Source organism: Neophocaena asiaeorientalis, unplaced genomic scaffold (assembly GCF_003031525.2).
Source record: "Neophocaena asiaeorientalis asiaeorientalis breed wild unplaced genomic scaffold, Neophocaena_asiaeorientalis_V1.1 scaffold23, whole genome shotgun sequence".
Taxonomy (NCBI): domain Eukaryota; kingdom Metazoa; phylum Chordata; class Mammalia; order Artiodactyla; family Phocoenidae; genus Neophocaena; species Neophocaena asiaeorientalis.
The window spans coordinates 2071225-2096349 of NW_020175047.1; the positions used below are offsets into that span (position 1 = coordinate 2071225).

Genomic DNA, 25125 nt, shown 5'->3' on the forward strand with positions numbered 1-25125 from the left:
TTTTTTTGCGGTACGCGGGCCTCCCACTGTTGTGGCCCCTCCCGCTGCGGAGCACAGGCTCCGGACGCGCAGGCTCAGCGGCCACGGCTCACGGGCCCAGCCGCTCCGCGGCATGCGGGATCCTCCCAGACCGGGGCACGAACCCGTGCCCCCTGCATCGGCAGGCGGACTCTCAACCACTGCGCCAGCAGGGAAGCCCCTCTCATCATTTTTGAAATCAAAGAATCCACTTTAGCTGCCCTTTAGAAGCATTAGCCCACCACAGTTGTTAGTGTCTCCATGGAGTTGACTGTACCTCCATTTTAAGAAAGAGAGGTACTGTCACTTGAAAACTGAAGTGTTTTGAATCTCATACTCTCAAAATTCACAGAAGGAACCATCTCGGCTAATGTATTCATGAAATATAGTAATGGGTTCTATGGCAGAGACTACGAAATTACTCTTCAGTATCTATTTTTCCCCTCTTCCTTTTTTTTTTCCCCTCTTCCTTTTAAGGAATACAACACCTCCCTCCCACCCACAATGGAGTTTTAGGAAGGCATACCCAGGTAAAGACTGTATTTCCTACAATCACTTTAGAAAACTTTTAACAATTTATTTTGAAGTATTTGCCTACCTAAGACCTTGCAGTTTCATTCCTGTATATAAATCCAAGAGAAACGAGTGCCTATTTTCTTTAAAAGACTTGTAAAAGAATGTTTATAGTAGCTTTATTCATAACATCCCCAAATTAGAAACAACCCGAACATCCTTCAACAGAAGAATGGATAAACAAATTGTATTATATTCATACAATAGAATAATGCATAAAGCAATAAAAAGTAGCAGACTACTGAAACACAGAACAATATGGACCTCTTAAAAACATTATGTTGAGCCTAAGAAGCCAGACATGAAAGACCACAGACTACACGGTTACATTTATATGAAGTTCAAGAATATGCTAATCTAATCTAGATGAGATTAGATTCAGATAAAATTCAGAATAGTGGGTATCTCTAAGGGTGGGGGTTGAAGCCCAGTGCTGACTGGAATGGAGCATGAGGAAACCTAGGGTGCTGGAAAGTTCCATATCTTGGTATGGGTGGTGGCTACAAAGATGTATACTGTCATTAAAATTCATTGATCTGTGCCTTTTATTGTGTATAATTATATTTCAGATAGGTAGACCAGGAGGGGGAGAGGGAGGGAGAAAGAAAGAGGAGACAGACAGACAGACACCCTGGGAGTGCCAATCCATGGCACAACCTGAAACCCTCCCTGTAGTATTTGAAACCAATACCAAATATGTTACACTTTCAAGGCAACCAGTTCTTAAATTACCAAGGCTAAAAGGTGGGGTGTGTGCTTCCTCCCTAGTTATGATATGTTTCTCATTTAAATTATTTATTTGTGTCTGGCATATACCAGCTAGATGTCAGCTGGAAAACAAAAAAAGTCAATCGAGGTTTAAAATGAGTGGTTAATCTGTCTGGGTATAATCAAATGTCAACAATAACCTCGAAATTCTCTAATAACTTGGAAGGAGAATCTGTGCACTCACCAGAATGGTACAAACTTGGGAGTCAGAATTACTCCTGTTTAATTCTTGACTCTGCCTCTGTGTGAACTTGGCCAAGTTCATGGACTCTGAGGCTGTTTCCTCATCTGAAGAACGGGGTAATAATGCTTGACTCATAGTGTTGTTAAGAATATTGGCCGAGTGGACGCATGAAGAGGCTTTAGAATGTAATACACACTCAACAAGTTCTAGCAACTATTATTCTCCTAGGAAGATGAGATCTGTATTTCAAGAAAGTGATTCAGTGTGTACAAGTTTGACTTTGGCATTTAATTCATTTAGTTGTATCTTGCCCTGTACACAAAAAGTTCAAAGTACCTACAATATATTTATTACTAAATAAAATTACTCTTTAATTCACAGTACCTCTGATACCTTCAATTCAGAAGGCAAGAGAGAACATGTGACAGGCGAGCAGCCGCTGCCAACCCCTCCCAGGAAAGGTGGGTACACAAGGAGGCTATCTCTCTCCTTTCTCCTTCCCATGCATTTATATGCAAGCACCTCCTCGCATAGATTTTATAGCATTTTTTAAAACAGTGCACTTGGCTTCTATCTCTCTGAGCAATAGAATTGATTTAGTAGTCTTTGGGTCAACCTGACGTCACAGAATCTTTCAGGCACCACAGCTGATTCTAACATAAGATAAAAGCAGAGTTGGTTATGCTGTTTGTTAGGTGGCAGGCTAATGGAGGAAGTGTTTCTCCTTTATTTATAACTCCATTATTAAGATTTAAAATCCAACAAACCGTGGCGGTGTTCTGTTACACAATCAAGGCCTTCAACACAACAGACTGTTCACAGAATCACAGATAGGAATTATGTACACGTTCCCACTTTGAATCCCCTGCTGTCCAAGAAACTTCCTTCCTGCCAACAAAGTGACAAGCAGCCAGCATATTCAAACAGAAGTCCCCTTTTAAAGTAAAATATTAGGTGAAACCATATGAAACATTGACAATTTCATATGGTTCAATCTAATATTTACATCAAATCATAGGATGAGTTAAATCAGAGGTGAAAATGACCAAAAGGGAGCTGGTAAGAGTATTTCCTCTAGGCCAAGTTCTTCTACCAGGGGCACAAAGTGCCTACATGGTGATGAACTTAGAAAATACCCTAAGCCAGGCAATCCCTTAACCTCAGACACGCCCTGCTACCTCAATACCCAGTCTTTGCGAAGACTTCATGGGCTTCAGAGCCCTGAGAGAACCATGGCCAGCCGTGCACCCAACATGCCCCAGCAGGGCTCCGTGTGCCCTCATCCTCAGAGTCCAACACATTTACTGCCAATGAGAAATCTGGCTCTGCGCTCTTTTCTGGCTCCAAGCACAACTAGGACAGATGGAGGGGCCCTGGGAGATAGAGGTGGCAGAATTTTGAAATTTCCCATTAAGCTGGCTTGATTTTTATGCCCACACATTAAAAAAAAAAAATAATCAGAAGAATCAGATTTCAGGAAATTATCTAACAACTGATTTTAAACCCCAAAATAAAAAAACTATTTTTTCCCACTACTGACAACAACATAGGTTGTATATAAGAGCACATGTAGGTCTTTGCATGAACACTCCCTTCTCCCCACACCCTACCTGCCTACTCCCACCCTGAAGTTGAAATAAGCTAAAAACTGAAATTTATAAAATACAGTCTCTTTCTATGCCCAAGCAAAGAAAATCCTATTGGAAAAGTCTGTTTCTAAAGTAGCCATGTTGAAGCCCTATGGTTTTCTATTCAATTTTCTCTATTAATCCAGAATTACCTCTTTACGTGCAATAGAATTAACCTTTTGGGGGCAAAGACTGTCAAGTGAGCACAGGTTGGACACGACTCTGTAGGAAATTTGGTCAAGTTTTAAATGCTTGGTTCTTGAACTCACATGCTTGTACTTTTGGCAAAAATGGGGATTATTTTCATGCCATCAAATTTTGAGTGTAACCCCAGGGTTATAGTCCTCAAATATCATACTAGGTTAAAGAACTGAAATAACATTGTTCAGAGTCTCCTCTTTTCATGTCCAATCCTTAAATTCACTGCAAATAGCAGTTCTCCAAGATCTGAACGTCTATACTATGTAGCTCCCCCAAAGACTCTAATTAAAACAGAATCTGAGAGCCAATGGATATCAGACAGGAAGAGATCTCAGAGATGACCTTGTTTTACATCTAAAAACCTGAGGACCAGACATGAGAGTTCTTTGTACAAGGTCATACAACAACTTGAACCTAGGTCCTCCAATTTTCCCCAGGCTTCATGGATCTCAAAGTGGGAAAAGGAATGTCCCTATCTATGGGTATGACTGGAAACAGAGCAAAAGAAAAATGGGAAGGTAATTAAGCATGTATGGAGCCCTGCTATTTTCTTGGCACGGAAGCAAATAAAGCAAGGAGAGAAAAGAAGAGAACTTGGGTAATAGCAGTATAGCTACCATCTATGGAACAGTGACAGGATAACAAACCAAGGGTAACCGTAATGATATCTAGTGTTTATTAAGTACATCCCATCTTCCTAGAAGTAATGCATTATTTACTCCTTACAACAATCCAATGATGATGATGATAATAATAACAGTGGCTACCATTTACTAAGCATCTCTTCATATGGGGTGAACACTGTGTTAAGCATTTTATAAATAGTATCTGATTTTATTTATACAACATGATAGTGAGCTTGTTCTCCACAGTATAAAAATGAACAAGCTGAGACTTAGAGCATACAAATCACATGTCCAAGGTCATACAACCAGTAAATGCAGGAACCACAGTAAAATCCAGGTCATCTGATCAAAGAACTTAAGCTTCTAAGCGCATCACTATTCTGGTTCTCAAAAACAGGTTGGTTAAAAATTAACACAAAACCCTTCCTGTATCAACACTCCTGGTCTTTTTAATTTTCCTCAAGAATAAACCAGATCCAAAATAAAAGCCATTATTTTACAAAGAATATTCTAATTGTCTAATCTATTTATGTTGCAAACTATAGTGAATCACAATTTTGGCATTATATCTAGAACTACTACTGGCTGTGGTCTTTCAAAAAATCCTGTGTTTTAACACGGGAAACAATTTCATAGCCCTTTTGAGTGTAAAGGGAGTTGGGTTTAATGCATGTATATCGAGACGAGAGGGGAGAGAGAGAGAAGGGAGAGGGGAATATGATGGAAGGAGGTACTATTTATTCACTGCTTCTAGGATTCTGCAGGAGACCACGCTGTTTAATAATTTCAGCACTATAATTTTAAAAATCAGTAGCTCTGGTAACGAAGTCTATGACTGAAGCATGCTATAAAAAAAGAAACATTGTGTGGCGGCTGGTCCTAGACAAACTGACAAGCTTTGTTCTATCCTTTTGAAACCAAAGGCATTATTTACATACACTCCGCTGTAACACAGAATCCCTTCACTGAAAGAGATTTTTACTTATCTGTATGTAAAAATAGAAATAGTTGAATAAGACCACATATTTTCTTCTTGTGCTAAATTACTGGTGAGAAAAGAAAACCGCAGAAATTCTCTGAATGGTACCGAGTGATCTACACTAAAACTTAACTATGTCTCCTTGAGTAGCAACCACTTGACCATCCTTTTCTTTGCCAGCCCCCCATTCCCCCCAAGCAGTAAGGTGTTATGACTCTGTGCTGAAGGACAGCAACATGGGACACTGAAGGGCTTCTTTCCCAGTGGCAGTGGCAGCTGTCAAGGTGATTTAATACCTATTCAAAGGCCATTTTTTGCTTTCCAGTTCTCAAGGATCTAATTTACCTTCAGCTTCTCTTGGGGGGCAGTGGTTCAAATGGGTAGGAAGCATGTTTTTGTAGTAATACACAGGTATAAACAAAGGTGATAGATGCCTTTATGTTCTTGACTTTACCCACAAGTTTGTAGAAACTGTGCACATTAGAAAACAACAGAAGGTTTAATTTTCCATTTGGATCCCCAAAGAGAGCATAGGATTGTGCTTTTTCCAAGGCAGTTTATCATCGACCCATCCATCTGTCCACCCATCCCCTACCTACTCCCAAGAGCAAGCACCGGGCTAGGTGCTTTAGGTACATACACAGGCACTAGAGCAGAGTAGTAAAGAGTCAGACCTGGGCTTGAATATTGGCTCCACCATGTAGGAGCTATGTAGATTTAGGGCAGGGTCCTTGACTCTTGAGTCTTAGTTTCCTAACTGTAAAAGGGACTCAATGATATTGCCTTATCTCTCATTGAATTAGTGTGGGGATTAAATAAGATAAAGTACCTGACACTTAACCAGCATCTGATAAACAGGAGACTTATTAGGTAGCATCATTCCCAGTTTAGGTGTGAGAAAAGTGAAGCTCAGAAGAGGTAAGCGGCTTGTACAAGATCTCAGATCTAGTAGGGATGGAGCCAGGACTGCACGCTAGGCGTGTGAAAAACACAGGCTCCTCACGGCACCATGCTTCTCTTTTAATGAGCTCACGGTCTGGGGAGGAAAACAGTCACCTAAACTTGGAGTGTCCCACAATCCCTGTAACTGAAGTGCTATGATAGGAGGGGGCAGAGAGGTGTGGGCCAGGAAAACTCCCGGGAGGATGTGCCTGCACTGGTTCTTGAAAGGCCTTTGAGCATCTCTTAGACAGAAATCCTAAGGAGGAGACTATACTCAGATTGAAGAAAGGGCCCGTGCAGAGGCAGGGAGAAATGAAAGAGCAGGGTGCTCTCTGAGGCTGTAGCCCAGGGTCTGTTAGGGGAACCAGTGGGGGAGCTGGGGGCAGAGTCCGGACCAAGATAATCTCCTTTACCTTGTAGGTGTGATCAGGAGCCACAGATACAGTTTAAATAGATGGATGAAATTAAGAGTTAAAATGGCTGGAAGTGAATCACACTTGAATCTTTTCCATTTTCACTTGGAAACAGAACATCTCTCCCACCAGGCAGGCTCATCCAGTGTTTCCATGCCAACCGATTGCAGATAGGCTAAGCCCTAAGGCAGGGAGTGGTGCAGGGAAAGAAGACAGAGAAAGAAGAGAGCAGGGGAGAGGCCAGGCTCAAACTGTGGGGGTGGGCTGTAAAAAGAATGGGGGGGCAGTGCACTACAGAGGAGGAAGGGGGGATCAGTAAGCACCAGAAACGAGGATTTGGTAAACCTAGTCGTACTTAAATTTATTGCAAAGCCTGGTCATTACCTGCCCCACCCCCTCCACACACAGATGCAGCATTCAAACCAGGGTTTTTCTGAGCTCACCTATACTCTGAACATTTTCAAAGGAACCTCATGCAACTTATGAAATTCTAACCAGTTCATTCCTTATTCACTGGAAATCAACATAGGAATGTTAGAACTCTGATTCTCAAGAAATCTCACCAATCTTTTCAACCTGCTTTCCAAAGTTACTTAGCTTTGAACTAGGGAATCTTATTTTTGCTAAGTGTTAGCAAATTATAGCATCAGGTTCAAGGCTGGTTTCCAAATTCTGAATCTGGATGTGATCAAAATGGAAAGCAATCCCAGGAACTGCCCTCCCATTAGCTGCAGTTTGGCATTAATTAGACTTCCATGCAAGCAATCTAAGACTTTTTAAGCTATTGTTCTCAGGTTGAGGAGGAAGTAAATAAAGTTAAAAAAAAAAAAAAGAAAGAAAAAAAAGAAAAAGATTAAATAATGGTTCTTAATGTTATTGCATACTGGAATCACTAGAGAACCTTTAAAAAAAATGATGCCCAGGACACATTCTCAGAAATTCTGACTCAGTAGGTTTGGGCTGGGGCCTGGGCATCAGGGTTTTTAAAAGCACTTGTGATATTGTGATTTACAGTGAGATTTGGTCTTTGTCCCATTCCTGGCACAGAGCTCCTAAAACACTTGGAATGTCCTAAGTGGTAAGAGCCATAAAGGTGTCTCCTGTTATTCATAACAAGCCCCTTTCTACCACACCTCAGTTTCTGTTAATGAGCTTTTAGAAAGTTCCTAAGGATGGAAGCTGCTTACCCAGGGAACCATGCGACTAGAGGGCTGGAGCTTTCAGCTGCATTCCTAACCTCTGAAGAAGGAAGAGAGGCTGCAGGTTGAATTAATCGTCAATGGTCAGTGATTTAATCAATGATGCCTAGTAATGAAGCTTCTATAAAAATCCTAAATGATGGAGTTGAGGGAGCTTTCTGGGTTGCTGAAAACATGGAGATCCTAACAGCGTGGCCCTCACTGGGAGGGTGGCACTCCTGGGGAGAGCATGGAAGCCCGGTACCTCTGCCCCCATATCTTGCCCTAGGTATCTCTTTCACCTGGTTGTTCCTGAGTCTTATTCTTTTATAATAAAACAGTAACCTACAAAGTAAACTATTTTCCTCAGTTCTATGAGCTGCTCTAGGAAATTACTGAATCCGAAGAGAGGACTGTCCGAACCTCTGATTTACAGCCAGCTGGTCAGAAACACAGGTAACAATCTGGACTTGTGACTGGCATCTGAAGTGGGGGCAGTCTTGTAGGGCTGAACCCTTAACCTGTAGGATCTGACACTGTCTCCACGCAGACAGTGCCAGAATTGACTTAAATTGTAGGACACCCAGCTGGTGTTGGAGAACTGGTCGGTGTGGGGAAAACCCCAGACATCTGGTGTCGGAAGTGAAGTATTCAGTGAGTAGTATAAAGGAAAACAAGTTATTTCTTTCAGCTCCCCAGGTGATTCTAACACGCAGCCAAGGTTGGCAAACACTGAGATAAAGCATGAAGAACCAACAAGTAAAACAAACCTACTTTAGAGACTCTTCTTGGCCCTTCCCAGGAGAGAAAGCCGGTGTGAACTGGTCACATTGGGACATGACCTATCCTGGCAGGCGCTCAAGACAGACCAATCTAAATTCCATGTAGGAGGGGGAGGTGGGTTTGGCTATCAGATTTGGACATGCTTTTATTGTTGGTCTCCCCACTAGATCAGGAGTACCCTACAGCAAGGACTGAGAGTATTTATCCTTGTATTCCTTGAACCCACCTTAGTGTCTGGCACATGGACTATCAACAGTTGTTTATAAAATGAATGGAAAGCAGGAGGAGGCACAAGTGAACGAAATGAACGTTAGACCTAATTCTCACCAGACTTCCTCCTTAGCACGTTCAATAAGTCATGGGCATGGGCAACAGCAGCTTTAATGAAAAACATAATACAAAAAATAAACAACTGGACACCCTTTGTAATTTCCGTTGAATTTAATGAATATTTACGGAACTTTTTCCTACTTAGATTCTGTGCCACACTCTAAGAGCCACAGACTGAGCCTTCTAGCAAAAGAGTAAGTTCTAGAAGCAATGACTGCTGGTTCTACATCGATCTGTGGTTCACTATTTTAAGAATTCCATACTTTAATGACGTTTTAATTGGTATAATATGGCTGATTCGGGTTTGTGTGGCTTAAAAAGTGCAGCGAGTAGTATTTTGGATGGGGCTGAAGCAGATCATTCAGAACTTCCTATGTTTTCAGCAGTGTTTCAAATAAATTCCAAAGAGCATTATTTCCCAAATTTGCTTTATCCCAAGTAGCACATGGAATTCTTGCTTAAATCCTGATTTCTAGCGGATAGGCAAACACTGTCACAGAGGGTCTGTAAATCTTCAGAATACCTTATCCTGCAAAGTGCTGACTACAACATTTTTACAGGTGAAATGATAAAGTTGGGGGAGGGGAAAGAAAAGGAACTAGGACCTAACAAATACTGTGTCTGTTTCATGGCAGACACTTTCTGAAACAACTGATACTTTCGTTGGATTTAATACTTATAACAACTCTTTAAGTGGATATTATTATTCCTTTCTACATTAGAAATGTGATCCCAAAGGTACTCTCTTCTATAGGTTAATTTTGCCTGTTTTTGAGTGTTATACGAATGGAATCATACCGTGGTAGACAGAATAATGGCTCACCCAAAGGTGTCCAAGCCCTAATCCCTAAAATCTGTGAATATGTTATTTACATGGCAAAAGAGACCCTGTAGATGTGATGAAGGTTAAGGACACTGAAGTGCCAAGAAACTATCTTGGATTAGCTGGGTGGACCTAATCTAATCCCATGAGTCTTTATAAGTGTTAAAAGTGCAGAACCTTTCCTGGGTAGATGAGAGAGACGCAAGTGAGGAGAGAACTCGCAGTACTCAGCTTTTAATGTGAAGGAAAAGGCCACTAGCCATGGAATGTGGCAGCCTCTAAGACGGGAATGCCTCTCAGATGACAGCCAGCAAGAAAGCAAGAACTTAGGTCCTACAACTGTAAGGAAATGAATTTTGCCAACAATCCAAATAAGCAAGAATTAGATCTTCACTTAGAACCTCCAGAAAGCAACGCAGCTTGCTCATACACTGATGTTAGTCTGGTGAGATTGATGGACTTCTAACCTACAGAACGGTAAGAAAATGAATTTGTGTGGTAATTTGTTATGACAGCACAGAAAACTAATACGCCTGTAGTTTATGTGTGTGGCTGGCTTCTTTCACTCAATATTATATTTATAATACTCCTACCTGCTGTTACTTGTAGCAGCCACTCATTCTCATTGCTGTTTAGTATTCCCTTGTGTAAATATACTACAATTTATTTACCTATTCTATTGTTGATAGACATTTGGGCTATTTCCAGATTAAGGCTATCACAAGCAACGCTACTATGAACATTGTTGTATGTATTTTTGTTGAAAATACATAAATATTTCTATTGTGTATATACCTCGGAATGAACCATAGGGTATAATATGTTCAACAATAGTAAACACTGACAGACAGTCTTCCAGTGTGGTCATACCAACTTACCTCCCATGAGCAATGTATGAGACACTGCCATGAGAGTCTCAAACATTTACCAACATATCTTTTCAATAATCCTGGTGGGTAGATAGTGGCATTAGGGCTTGAATTTGCATTTTCCTGATGACCAATGAACTGAACACCATTTCACATGTGAACTCACCATTTACATATCCTCTTTCATGAGATACCTATTCAAGTCTTTTGACCATTTAAAACAATTTGGTCTCTTTTTCTTAATAACTTGTGGCAGTTATTTACATAATCTGATTATAAATGCTTTTCCAGATCTCTGCCTTACAAATGTTTTCCCATGCTCTGTTTACACTTTTATTTTATTCATGGTATCTTTTGTTGAACAAAGTTTTTATTTTAATGTAGTTCAATTTATCAATATGATAAATGTCCTTTAGGATTAGGGCATCTTATATAGTATCCTCCCTATGTATCACTGGATTCACTTTGGTAATAAATATTTTATTTTGGATTTTTGATCTTGTGTTTTATAAGAGAGACTGGACTGTAAATTTCTCTTCTTATAGTTACCATATCATGTTTTGCTATCAAGGAGATGTTAATATTGTAAAAGCTAAGAAGTCTTCTCTCTTTCCTAATTTCTGGAAGGGTTTGCATAAGATGCTAGGTGATTTACAGACATTATTCTTCATAAAACCTTTTGAGTTGTGTACTTATTATCCTCATTTCATAGAAGAAGCTGAGGCCCAGAGGGAGAGAAAATGAACTGCCAGGGTCATGACACAAGAAATAGGTGGCAAAGCCAGGATTCAAATCCAGGTACTTGTGACTCTAAAACTCAGGCTTTTTGCCTATTCCATTCCGCTGTGGACTCGTGCATGAATGGCTGAGTGAGTTGGTATTCTACGGAGTTAGTGTTTCATTCTATGACAGTTCCTAATTACTTCCTGCAGAGAGGAAACACACTGCCAAAGATGACCCAAAAAAAAAAAAAAAATACAGCTTTGCTTTTGGAACCTCTCATATCTGACCTTTCAAATATCTATTTCCTAGTGCCCCCTCACCCCCACCAACACACACATCGTCAGATCCCGGAGCAGAGTCTGGATTAAGAATAACATAGAAAAAAACAGGTGAAAATAATACTAACTAGCTTTAACTGCATCCTGAGGCATATCTGATCCACCTTTTCACTCCTTGACAGCATTCTACATAGTTTTTTGTAAATAGGAGTCACCCAAGAAAAACTTAAACCCATATCCTTTCCACTATACCATACTTGCTGTAGGTTAATCAAAAGATCTTGCAATCTTCTCATCCTGTATGCAGCAGGAAAGTTCATGCCTCTTTGATGAGGACGCTTGGTCGACGAAGGGTATGACCCTATGGTTTAAATTTGAGCCACCATAACTCCATGTCAAAGATCCACTCACCAACTGTCTTTAAGGTACTCATTTATTATTGAGGGAGATGTACTATACATTAAATTACTATTTTCTAAAGTAAAACTCATATGACTTCCTGTAACAATTATAAGTACCAACAGGAGTGAGGGAGCATAGAGGAAATCAAGCGTATCCAAGAAAATGTGGTATTTCCAGAAACCCTGGACATTAAGGTTAAGACCAGGGATTTGGCAACAGACAGAACTAATTTATATTTGTTCTCCTTCTTTGCTGTCCAACTTTGGGCAATAACATGAACTATCTAACCTTGGTTTCAATAACTGTGAAATGGGGGTAATAATGATACTCCCTCATAGATATTATGAGATCTAAATTCTCATCACCCTCTTCTTGTCCTCAGGATACCTGAATGCATTATATAATCAAGGACTCATAAGAAGATCTGAGTGTGTTGTGGAGGTGGGCATAGGATGGGGGCATCCATTTATGAGAGAAGGGGCAGAAATAGGGAATTTTAGGAAAAGAGCAAAGTGTTATAATCTTACAAAGGGCCAACACTGGGGTTCATTCAACACAGGCCTTTTAGAGATAGGGAAACTCTCTGCTGACCTGGATTCACAGCAACCAGAAACACAGAAACCCCTTCCTGATGACTAACTCAGAGTCCTCTTTAACAGGAAGAGAGCGATTAAACAGTTGAGAAGCCACAGGAACTGGTTAAGAGCTTTGTCTGGAGAGTTAAGAACTACAAAGTTAATTTACCTGAGAATATATATTTATGTGACAGAGGTCACTAGAAGCTACCAAATATCCTGTTTGTTGTAAAGTTCTATTCAGTTCACATTGCATTTTCTCATTATTTTACCCAGGAATCAGATTTTTTTTTTTTTAAGTGTGGGAGCCATCATCTGAAAGGTCAAATCTGCGTTTTTAAGAAAATTAAGGGGGAGTTCCCTGGTGGTCTACTGGGTAGGATTCGGCGCTTTCACTGCCGTGGCCTGGGTTCAATCCCTGGTTGGGGAACTGAGATCCCATCCCACAAGCCACACCGCATGGCCAAAAAAAATTAAAAAATAAAAATAGAAGCATGTACAAGATGTAATCTGAAGAAACTTAAGGGGGAAAAGTATATGAAGTAACCCATCTGTTCTGAAACAATACAGTTATACAATGTTTTAAAATACAGTGGAAGACACCAGAATGTGATGATACCTTTTAAGAGTCCGTTTTTAAAATAAAGGATGCCACGGCTTCCCTGGTGGCACAGTGGTTGAGAGTCCGCCTGCCGATGCAGGGGACATGGGTTCGTGCCCCGGCCAGGGAAGATCCCACATGCTGCAGAGTGGCTAGGCCCGTGAGCCATGGCCGCTGAGCTTGCATGTCCAGAGCCTGTGCTCCTCAACGGGAGAGGCCATGACAGTGAGAGGCCCGTGTACCGCAAAAAAAAAAAAAATAATAATAATAAATAAATAAATAAAATAAAGGATGCCATAATGTAAAATACATGAAAGTACAATTTAAAAAATAATAAAAATCCTATTTTGATAATGGAAATTCCTTCTTACCTCTTAACAAGCATCACCAAAAAGCATCAGTTTACCAAAGAGGATGTTCACCAGCAATAGTCTGGGCTTCCTACTTATTGAGAAAATGGTATAAAAAATGAAGAAAATACATGAGGAATAAGAAAATCTAAAAGATGGCTTTCTTCATCAAGAAATGACAAAAGTAAAAAGCCATCTCAGGAATTTTATAATCATTTAAAACCAGAAAATTCAAGATTAAGAATTTAAACAAGTTAGCTGTCACAATGTTTGCCTTAATTTTCTTAGCTACAAAGTAGGATTATGTGGATAGTAGAAAGATGGAGATGCATCTAGTGGGGTTTATAAAATTATAAATTTTAAAATTTGGAGTACTTTTCCTGATGCTTATATTTTGTTCCTATTTTTCTGACCTTAAAATGGCCTTTCTTATATAAAATGATGGCAATAATAAAGAGCGATCAATTTAAAATATAATTTGTATGTGGGTTTATTATTTTTAGACTTCTTACTTGGTGAAATTAAGTTGTCAATCCCATGTCAGGCCCCTGATTTTTTTTTTTTTTTTTGTGGTACGCGGGCCTCTCACTGCTGTGGCCTCCCCCGTCGCGGAGCACAGGCTCCGGACACACAGGCCCAGCAGCCATGGCTCACGGGCCCAGCCGCTCCGCGGCACGTGGGATCCTCCCGGACTGGGGCACGAACCCATGTCCCAGGCAGCATGTGGGATCTTCCCGGACCGGGACACGAACCCACGTCCCCTGCATCGGCAGGCGGACTCTCAACCACTGCGCCACCAGGGAAGTCCTGATTTTTTAAATTCTAATGCTGTTGGTCAGGGAAATCTATAAGTCTTGCAGCCTCTGCATGTAGGAAATCACACATGGAAAGGAAACCAACACCCAACAGGTTCCAGTGATTTCCAAAGTCCTCTGAGGCACTTTTGTTTTTGTTTTTGTTTTTTTGCGGTATGCGGGCCTCTCACTGTTGTGGCCTCTCCGGTTGTGGAGCACAGTCTCCGGAAACGAAGGCTCAGCGGCCATGGCTCACGGGCCCAGCCACTCCGTGGCATGTGGGATCCTCACGGACCGGGGCACAAACCTGTGTCCCCTGCATCGGGAGGTGGACTCTCAACCACTGCGCCACCAGGGAAGCCCTGAGGCACTTTTATACATTTTCTTAAGAATTTAGACCTGAGGAGCAAGGAGAAGGGGTAGTAACTTTTGCAGAACAGTGTACTGCAGGTGCTAACTAAATGTGAAAAAAATGACACCACTTAACTTTTGAAAGATTTCCTACAGTGGAGAGTGATGACTGAAAGTAGGCCGTTGAAAGCTCAGAGCAAGTGGAATTTCAAGGTCCTCAAGCACTAAGAGGGCTGAAAGATAGCTTTTCCACAGATCCCAAAAGCAGAGGTATGGATACTTTATACAAAGTATTCTTTTAGGTAAAAGACAAAGCTTGGCTCCTTGAAAATGTTCCCAATGCTGATATCGTGTTTCTTACTCTTGCTGCACTATTTACTAAGGGAAACACACATGCCTTCAGCTTTGAGCAAACTGTCCTAAGCCAGGTGTTAGCAGGACTGGCATCACGGGTGTGGGCCTGCCTGGCTGCAGAGTCCCGCACTTAGTATTGTGCTCTGCTCTCACTGTCTTTACATTCTAAATTTTGAATGTGGAGCCCCATTTTCACTTTGCACTGGGCCCCACAAATTGCGTAGCTGACTGTGGGTCTCAGGCTGCATGTTCCCCCATGTTCGGGGCACAACGTATGACAGGCACTTCAATTGTGTTCTTTGATGTGGGGCTTTACCTGGCTAGGGCTACGCAGGCTGCAGAATCTGCTGGCAGAAGAGGGGCAGAGAATTTGTTCATACTGTTGTCATGGCCACAGCTCAGGGGGTCTCGCTTAATTTAACCACAAATCCGCATGCTCTGGGCATCTTCAAACTAGAGTACAGGATCTAAGGTGACTATGATATTCATTCAGCTGCCCATTCGACATTTAACAATGCATAAGTAGTTCTATAGAAATCATGCGGTGTGTTACATGGCAGTAAATGAAACAGGAGGCAAACGTCAGACAAAGATACATGTGAGTTGTGGGTTCACACACCTTTAAAGAGACTGGACTGAGGCAAGGGCTTGGTACTACTCTATGCATGGAGAAAAGAGTAGATAGTTCAATACTTTGAGCCACAGATTCCTTATCTGAAAACGGTGGGAAAACAATACCTACTTAACAGATATTTTAAATCAAATCAAATCAAATTTATGAAAGCCTTTCAATAAAGCCACATGGCACCATAGGTAGGGGCAGAGGACAGCTGGCTTAGGTTCTAAGCCCAGCTTAGCCTCTTATGGGTAAACTTCAAACCTGGTCTCCATTTTCTCTTCTTTACAGTGGGGCTAAAACTAGCACCTATCTCTTAGGGGGGCAGGGGCTGTGAGAATTATATAAGATAATCCATATAAGGTGCTTAGCAAACTGCCTGGCATAGAATAGGATGCAATTATAATTAGCTGTTTATTATTAGGAAGTATTTTAGAAGAACTTGTGGATGTTTATTATTGTTTCTGTTCTTATTGATTCCCAATAAAAAGGAAAATGGGTTTGAAGTCTTAACCTATACTAAATATGGCATTTGTCTGGCTAAATGAGTTTTTTAAAAAAACATAGTTTGAGACAATTATCACTACTGAACAGGACGGTTTATTCATCCAATCAAGAAGAGACAAGGACCTCTGTTAGGCAGGGAACCATTTGCAAGCCATGAGGTAATTAAGTAAAATTTTAATTAAAAGTTAAATGCTCTCCAATCTAGCAACATCCATAATTCATTCACTTGATGGATTCAGCAGTTACCGTAGGCCAGACCATGCAGGTACAGACTGTAACTGGGCAAATCTCCATTTGAGAGGTGCTCACCATCGGTGGAGGGGACAGGTGAGTCAAGAGGCGGGCAGTGGAGAGGGTGTGAAGGTTAGAAGAGAGTTTACATGGGGCAGAGGAACACAGAAGAGAACGTGCTTAACTCAACCAGCATCTCTGAGTCACTGGTGATTCTCCCAGTACCATCATGTTTAACCTTCATGTTCAATTGATATCAATTCAAATATCAATTTGAATTGATATTCAAAAAGTTTGTTCAATAAGTACTTAAAGATTTCCTATAATGTGTCTGGCTCTGTTTCAAATGCTGAGATGAAAGGACCAACGTCCTGAGTTTATTCCCTTGTTCCTAACCGAATCACATGACTTAGGGTGGAGATTCCCTCAATTTTTCCATGCCCTCATCTCTCACCTGTTCTCTCCTGTGAACATTCTGTGTTGTGCCTTTTATTGTTCTGCCCTCTTTTGTAGCTAGAGCTGTTCAGATTGTTCTTGGAAGTAGTAATTTTGGGCTAACAGGCTACAGTACCTCCTCTGGAGATGTGAAATGTCTGGAAGTATGATTACCATGGGGCGGCGGTGAGGATCAGAACCCAGGCTGGTAGAGTGATTCTTCAGTGCCTTCAGAGCAGAAAAGACACCCTATTAATCTTTTTATTCCCCAAGGCATAGTAATAGCATAAGGTAGATGGTTGTGGCCCTGAAACAGTTTTCTGGATGAATGAGCAAGTGAGCAAGTGAATGAATGAGGGTCTGCCATTAATAAAAATGATATCTGATTCTAGAACTTGGGATAGAGGGATAGATAAAAAAAATGTGATGGTCAATGGTAGGGTCGTCCATGGTACTATTGTCCCTCTTTCAATAGAAATCTAAAAATCAAAAACCTTTTAAAATAGGGGCCAGCCTATGATTTTAGGTGAAGGAGAAACCTCCTCCAGATCCCCAGTGAACCCTCCTCCTTTCTACTTCTGGCACAAAATTAGCTGCCTGAAGACAAAGCCTTTTGTTCCACAATTAAGGATGCAATTAAAAATGCAAATGCCTGAAAGAGTGCACATAGTGCTAATGAGTCTCAAAGTATACATGAAGAATCAAAATCTATTCCGCTTTAAAGGAGGCACCAGCTTAGGAGGCAGGCTCTGAATAATGGAAGGGGTAAAGGTCCTCCCCTTTACTTAACGGACCCATCTGACAGGCTCTTTCATAGACTTAGTTTAACTTAATCCTAACAACAAGTCTGTGAACCAGGTATTATGTCCATTTTACAAATGAGAAACTCAAGTTTCAGCAATTGAGCAACTGTGAAGTCTGGACCAGATGCCAGGTCTACCCTGACGAAGTCAGTATAAAGCATAAACCAAACAGAAGGTCTATCAATATCAATGTAACCTCTGCCCCTAAAGGATTAACTTCCTCCTCACTGTACTGCAGTACAGTGGGCATGGGCTCCAGTGAGAGACACACCCGGGTAGAGAATATGGCTTGGCCACATAGCACCATGTATAGGTTATTTTTCCTTCTACAAGGTTCCTCCTCTGTAGAATGGGGATAATAATCATAATTATGTCATAGCACTGTTATAAGGCTTAAACGAAGTCAGGAGTAAAGCACTGGTACACAAGCTCTGGCCTCTCAGTGTGGTTCCAGCTGCCTACCCTGACTTTGCAATGCCCTCTCCAGATTCCTCTGGCTTCCCAAGTCTAGACTATCTCCAGACTCTCTGCCTCATTTTGTTAAACTGTTTCAGGTACCTGGTCATGTCTCCCCCAATGAGATTTTAAGAGAGATAAGAAACTCTGAATCCGAGGTGCTATAATACATTGTATTTCTGAAAGAATAAATGATAATTTTGCCAAATAAGAATATATGAGTGACTGAATGAATGACAGGCAGTAAAAATGCCATTGCAGGCCAGCACTGTGCCAAGCACTGGGCAGGGGATGCACACAGGATTGAGACATGTCCTATGGGGACGGCTGCTGACAGCATGTTGGTCCAAGGTTGGAAGGGAAGAAGGTAAAAACCTGACTTATAACAAAGTTCACAGATTTCATGGCTTTGCCTTAAATGACCTGGAGAAATCCATAGCCAAGTGAAGTTGGAAGCAGCTTTGCACTGGAGCAAAGTCCCCTGACTGGCTTCATTCCACATTCTTCCTTTGCATCCCCAGGTTACTGACCAGCAGTACAGTGGGGGAAGGAAGTAGAGTGGAAGGATATGTTATTGTTTAAAGAAGAAGGAGAAAAAATACCAGGGTCTCTTACTTATTTGATGAGGTTGCTTTCCCCTCCCACCAAAATCAATCAGGTAAGAACATCTTTCCTCTAGAATGACAACCCATCAGGATAAAGAATCCTGGGTGAGATATGTTTGCTCAAGACTTGCTTCAATGTAACTCCCAGCCCTATGTCCCTAGAACAGGAAGATTAAGGGTGCTGAGAACGAGAAAATGGATGAAGTTCACCCTGAACCCAGCCCCTACCCCAAGTCCTCTTGCTAAGAGGGTACAGGCTGTGTGTCATGGTCTAAATGTATTATTGAATTAGGCCTCAGTTGAAGGAGGGTCACAGAGTTCAGCAGGCAAATGAAGCAGCCTGAAAGGCCCTGCAGAGCCCGATGTGTCCTGGATATCCCAGTACCAGTAGGTAGTTCCTGCGTCCTCAGGACACAGCCAGACTCCACACACTTGGTATTGGGTTTCCGTAGGACTGACTGCTCAAAGGTCTTGGCTTATCTTCTAATTTTTTTCTTTCACATTTGTATAGGAAAGAGAGTCTAGGAATTAATTCATCCAACAAATATTTACTAAGGAGACTTTCTTGTGGCATAAGGCACTAAGGATATAGTAAAATTAAGACATTAACTGGGATTTGCAGGTCCAGTATTGATGGTATTGCCATTTCAAGGAGCTTTCCCTTGAAGCTTTAGTAAAGACCACAGTGATCACTATTTTCATGGCTGAGTTTTAAATACCAGTGGTCTTCTGGGTAGATTTCATTGTAGGAAGCCTTATAGGCATAATGTAAAGAGTAAAATAGGTTAATAATTGCAAGGCATATAACACATGAGGTATCATAAAAGGACAGTTACAATAATGATCTACATACTACTTGAATTGCCTGCAGATATGTACAATGAGAATCCTGAGGGAAAGAGGTCTGTGCTCTTACTCATCTCTGTATCCTTAGCATCTACGGCAGACTGGTATATTGTAGGTAAGTACGTGAAACCATGTTTGTTGAATGAAAGAATCGATGCCCTGATGAATCTATGTGTAAAAACATTATGTTAAACAATGGGGCAGGAGGCAGACCTCAGCATTTGTTATATTATATAGCCTTTGAAGCAAAAACTGTCAAGGAAAGTAGCAAGTTTGAGTTACCAGTTTAAAATGTGGACTTCGAACCACTGTAAAAAGAAGAAAATCCTTCAAATTCAGAACAGAAAACCATGAGCAGAGGGCTTAGAGTAGCTGAAGAATGCAAAGGAAAAATGGAAGAAATTGTGAGGATAGGGACGCTGATAACGCCCATGAGGAACTGGAAGGGCCAGGTGTAAGCAAAGCAACCCTTTCTTCTTAGCTGTGTCTCCAACTGAATTCTTTTTAGATTCTGTCTCTGGACAGACCCTTGTGGGGGATGAGAAATGCCTGATGAGTTGGCACAGCTGGGCACTCTGGAGCCATAGAATCCTGGCCTTTCCCGTTGGCTTTCATGGGGTCTAGAGGACTGAAAACATAAAAGGTCTCCGGGAAGTCTATCCTCCTTCCCTTGATGAAGGAAAGCCAAGGCACAGGGAGACTCACCGCTGCTGAGAAAAGTGTCTCCGTTCACAAACAATTCTACAGTCTCTCTGTCCTGCAGGGGACAGGTTGCCTTTCTAATAAATGATAAATACCACTGACATTAATCAATTGCTTCGCATGTGCCAGGTATTTAAATTCACCATTTTACTTTATCCTCACAACCACTTTGTGGTATCTTATTACTAATTTCATGGATAAAGACGCTAAGGCCAGAGAGACTGACTTGTCCAAGATCACTGAGCTAGTAAGTGGCAGAACCAAGATTCAAATGTTTGTCTGTCCGGCACAATCCAGCAACCATGCTCTTAAATAAGCATTGTTCTCTACTGCCTCACACACAGGACCTGAATGTCTGGCTCACGTCCAGTCACGTTCTGTGAGCTTGGGGGCAAATATTTACCGAGTCTCACTTTCTTCGCCTGTAAAATAGAGGAAATATCCCCTGATTCTTCGAGGTGTTGCAAGAATGATACGGGGAAATATATGCCAAACACTAACATAATGGGTGACCCACAGAAGATGCCTGACAAATGTTTCCCTCCATTTCTACTTCCTCATCTATGCCAGGAAGAACCGCCTTCCAAGGTGGCTAGAACACCAAGGGTCTGGGGATTCCAGAGATGCTAACTGTAACTAGTGAAGATGTGTTCTCCTGCCTATGTACTGTGTCATCTGCCTGGAATGCTCCTCCTTGTTTACTCCATCTGCAAGCTGTAGATCACAACCCATTAGTGAGTTATTAAATCAAGTTAATGAGTTGTGACCTTCACTTTTTTTAAAAAAAGAAGAAGACAAATAGAATGGAAAATAGCAAAGTTTACTGTACATTAAAGGTACACTTTGATGAAATTCTTCTTTCAGCTTTATGTGCGTATGTATTTACTGGGCCATGATGAATAATGTATTTCTTACTTTGAGTAAAAAGGTTTGAAGGCCTCTGGATTAACTCATACAAAATCTTCAAGAATCAATTCAGATATCCTTATATAAGGCAGCAGTAAAGATTCTCGGCCTTTCTAGAGGTAACATTTCACACCACACTGCATTGTGATTGTCTTCCCCTCATCTGTCCTCCCCCATTAGATGTGAGTTCCTTGGGGACAGGAAACATGACTTCTACTGCTGGGTCCTCAATGTCCATTATAGGTCCTGGCACAGAATATACACTCAAAAAATGCTTGATGAATGCATAAATAAATTATAGTAACTGACTAAATATAAATTCACAAAATGCTCCAAATATGAAGCAAACAAACAAACAAACAAAGAAAACCTAAATTCACAACAGAAAGCTTATTCACTTGAACTCTCAAAATCGGTACCTTTTATTAACAAACGAACATGGGCCGAGTTTCTCTTTTATATTCTTTCCTGTGACCTTTCACTCCCCACTGGTGGACTTACCTGCTTTTCTTTCTTCCCCTCTCCATTCTCCCAGTGTCCTGGGTGCTCTTGCTCTCTTTTATCAGAAGAAAGGATCTCTCCTTAGCCATTTGCACTTCTGTGTGAATTTAATCCCCTGTATCTCTGACCTTTCTTCATAGCTTTTAGATATAAAGGTGCATTCCTATTAGTAGCAGGAAAAGCCTTGTTCTGCTATAGGGATGCATTTAACAACTGATAAGAAGACAGGGAGTGCATATTTTAGAGGTAGGGAGACCTCAACCTGCCCATATGGAGAGCCCCAAAGTACATGCAATGAAACCCGAAACCCCGTATTCCAGTGGTTCAGGAGCCCAAGTGAATCTATGGCTGAAGAACTGATAATGTACTTGTGGAGCATTTTGAAAAATACTTTATTCAAATTTTTAATATTTTTATTTACTTTTAAGGTTCTACAACTACATGTTTCACAATGCAGGAAATACACAATACGCATAGCCCATTAAATCAAATAGATGCAAATCACTGGCATACAACACGTACAGTATTATCATTAGCGACAATCAACTCCATTTGCATGGCACTACCAAAGCACTTCAAGCACCTTACAAAAAAGATTAAAAGAAGGAAAATGATTACAACTAGATTGGAAAATAGAGAGGGTTGGCTCAAGTTTACAACACCGCCTGGCTCAGATGTGCTAGTTCCCTCCCTCTCCCACACTGGCAGGCAAATGAATCGCCACCACCAGGGAGGACCATTTCTAGTAGGGAAATGAGGCCAACTTCTGCAGTGTCCTGAGGAGATGCACTATCTTGGACACGGTCAGCGCAGAGCTAATGCTGGGAGTGTGAGGTGTAAGAGAGAGTGTGTGCGTGTGTATGTGTTGTGCATATAGGGAAGAGGAGGTGACTCCAAGGGGAAGGTGGTTTTGTGGTGCAAACAAATGTTCTACTAAGTCAGCTAAATTGTTTATTACAGAACAAAGAAGCTGCTTGCTTTCTGGTTTAGGTTTCGGCTTCATGGAAAACGAATAGTACTAAAGAAATCCCCTATGAAATCCCTATAGTACAGTTTATCCTGTGTAAAAACCCCAAAGAGGTTTCTGTTTGAATTTCTCCTCTCAGCTAATCTACTCCTTAATCCAAGAGTCGGCCACTGTGCTGATGGAAGCACACTGGGATTCATGGCCAAAGTGCGTTCAACAGCTGAGACGCACAAGCTGCGCCCTGAGCAGGTGGAGTGAGGTGGCACTAGGAGGCAGGACATCTAACTCTGCCACCAAATGGCTGTGGGGTCCCGGGCAAATCCCTTCCCTCCTGGGGCCTCAGTTTCCCCTTCTGCAAATTAAACAGTGGGCCTGGTGATAGCTAAGGTTCCAGCTCTAGAATTACATAAAGCTGAGCAGAATACAGAGAATAATACTCCAGGATGTCTTTCTCAGATTAAAGAGACATGCTCATCATCTGATGTTTATATAATCAGAGAAATTCTGCTACTGATTTATTTTGAGACAGCAACTAGTTGACTTTCTAAAATAAGCACAATCAACTGGCACTAGTTCTATTCAAGCGATCTGGATGAAACAAGCATATCTATGAAAATCCTATAGCTAAAACTGGTGTAAAACAAACAAACAAACAAACATACTTAATCATTTTTAGTAAGAATCCCCTTTAGGCCTTGCCATTTCATTTTATTAATGAAATTAATTAATTAATTTAAATTAATTTATCACATTGCATGAGAACAAGGCCAGGGGATCTTGTAAGTTCTTTCCCTCTGATTTTACTCTACTCATGGTTCATATCTTTTCCAATTCTACGCCTCTAAAAGGCATTTAGATACTGAGGTCAGCCCTCTACAACACAATTTTCGTATCTTGTGAAGAAATAATTTGGGAAATTTCCCATTTAGTGTCAGCTATTTTTGAGCCTCAGTTAAAAGTAGTTCCTCCTTTCAATATGACCTCCAACTATTAGAATGTTAAAAAGGTAACATTCTTTATTACCTTAAGTCTTCATCTCTTTTGTATGTTATAGTTTTATTTACCATTTTAGAGAATAAAGGTCTGATTCTGAGTAACACTATTATTTCAAATAAGTCTACTAGTCTTACATAATAGCATCATAGCACTTCATTTAATTTTCCTAATCCTCCACAACTTAATTAACAGGAGTAAGCTATTACCAGTATATTTTTGGCAAACTCCTTCCAGTACATTGACATGTTTATGCATTCTATTTTTTTAACAAGATACCAACAATATGGTAATGTTTCCTTCCAGTTTTATTCTATATAACCATTCCATTTTTATTAGCTGATTTATCTCTAACCTACTAACCTAACTGGCTTTTCCTAATTTGCTACCCAAGACTAAAACATTTCAAGATTAGAAAATATTTTATATCACAAAGAATAGCAATACAACACAAGTAAGGAGAACAGAAACAGCTACTTTCCATAATATTTGTGATGTCACTACAAGACATGTTCTAGGGTGGTCCTCAATAGTTCCTTTCACAGATTACACAGAAATGTATCAAAATAATCTTCCAAAACGCAGTTGAACAAATTTGGGACATTGATATTCTGGGTTTTTTAATTTTAAATCTCAGGACTTCTGAGGTACTGGAACTCCCTGGAATAAGAAAGGACTCTATGCTTGTCAGAGAGGCCAGCAAATCAAGGCCTTCGAGAACCTGCCGCCTTCTGGAATCCTGCTCCCTTCTTGGCCCTGCTGTGCCTACCTAATACACACAAAAGATAACTTTATAGCCAAAGAGGAACCAACAGGACAAGTCAATCCAAGTACATCAATTAATGTCTATAACATGCACCTCATGTCAAGAAAAGACAGTGAAATTTCAGGTCAGGAGGATATGGCCCTAGGTGGGAATCAGACCAGATCCTGAGGGAGAGAGATACAGTGAGGATGGGCATGGTTCCTCCACTGATACCTGGATTCATCTGCACCATTAACTGGACATCACTCTCCCCCTCTGGCTGTTAATACTTATATTATTATTATTGTAAGTCATCATTCTTTTTAATTGAATGATAGTGGAATGAGGAATATTTTCCAATTGGAATTAGGAAGATTTTCCTAGATTTTATGAAAAACTAGGAATTAATCCTTTAATATGACATAAAATCCTCAAAGAAATATGGTGAATTATTTTTAAGAAACAACTGGATACTTCAAATTCACTGAGTTTTTACAGTTGGCAAGTGTACAGTTTTCTGGGTTTTTTTTCAAGTGGAGTCAGCACTGATGAAGTATATTTTGGGAAGAATATAGAAGGCTTATGCTAAGAGGTGAATGTTATAGTTGAGTGATGATGGATCTTACTGAAGAGTTAACTATGGGGATGAAAGACCACAGGGCATTTCAAGTTCAATCAATCATCTTTTTTTCTGGTAAATTAATGAGTTTTGACAGGCAAGGAACAAGTAACTTTTGTAGTTTGAGAATCAACTGGTAATGAGATGCCACAGAAGAAAGTCATTCTACCAAGACTTTAAGAATAAAACCACATAGCTCTTTGAGAGAGTACTTCTGATTTCCAATCAATACACCAAAGTTAATGCATAGATGTCAAGCAGGCCAGGAAGCAATATGAGAATATTTTCTTCCCATACTGATGGTAAGCCAATGTCCAGGGCTTTGGCCCACATATTCAATTTAAGATGTATCAGAACTGAAAATATTTCTTATTATTTTTACTACAACCTATGCTAAGAACTTTACCCTGGATCACAACATGGTCAAAGAACTTGTTAAAAGCAGGGGCC

General features: G+C 40.7%; 1 protein-coding gene across 2 annotated transcripts in view; it reads right to left on the reverse strand.

Annotated features, from left to right (window-relative positions):
* The window catches only part of DLG2 (discs large MAGUK scaffold protein 2), a 783758-nt gene that overhangs the window by 118160 nt on the left and 640473 nt on the right, over positions 1-25125 (reverse strand). The window lies entirely within an intron of this gene.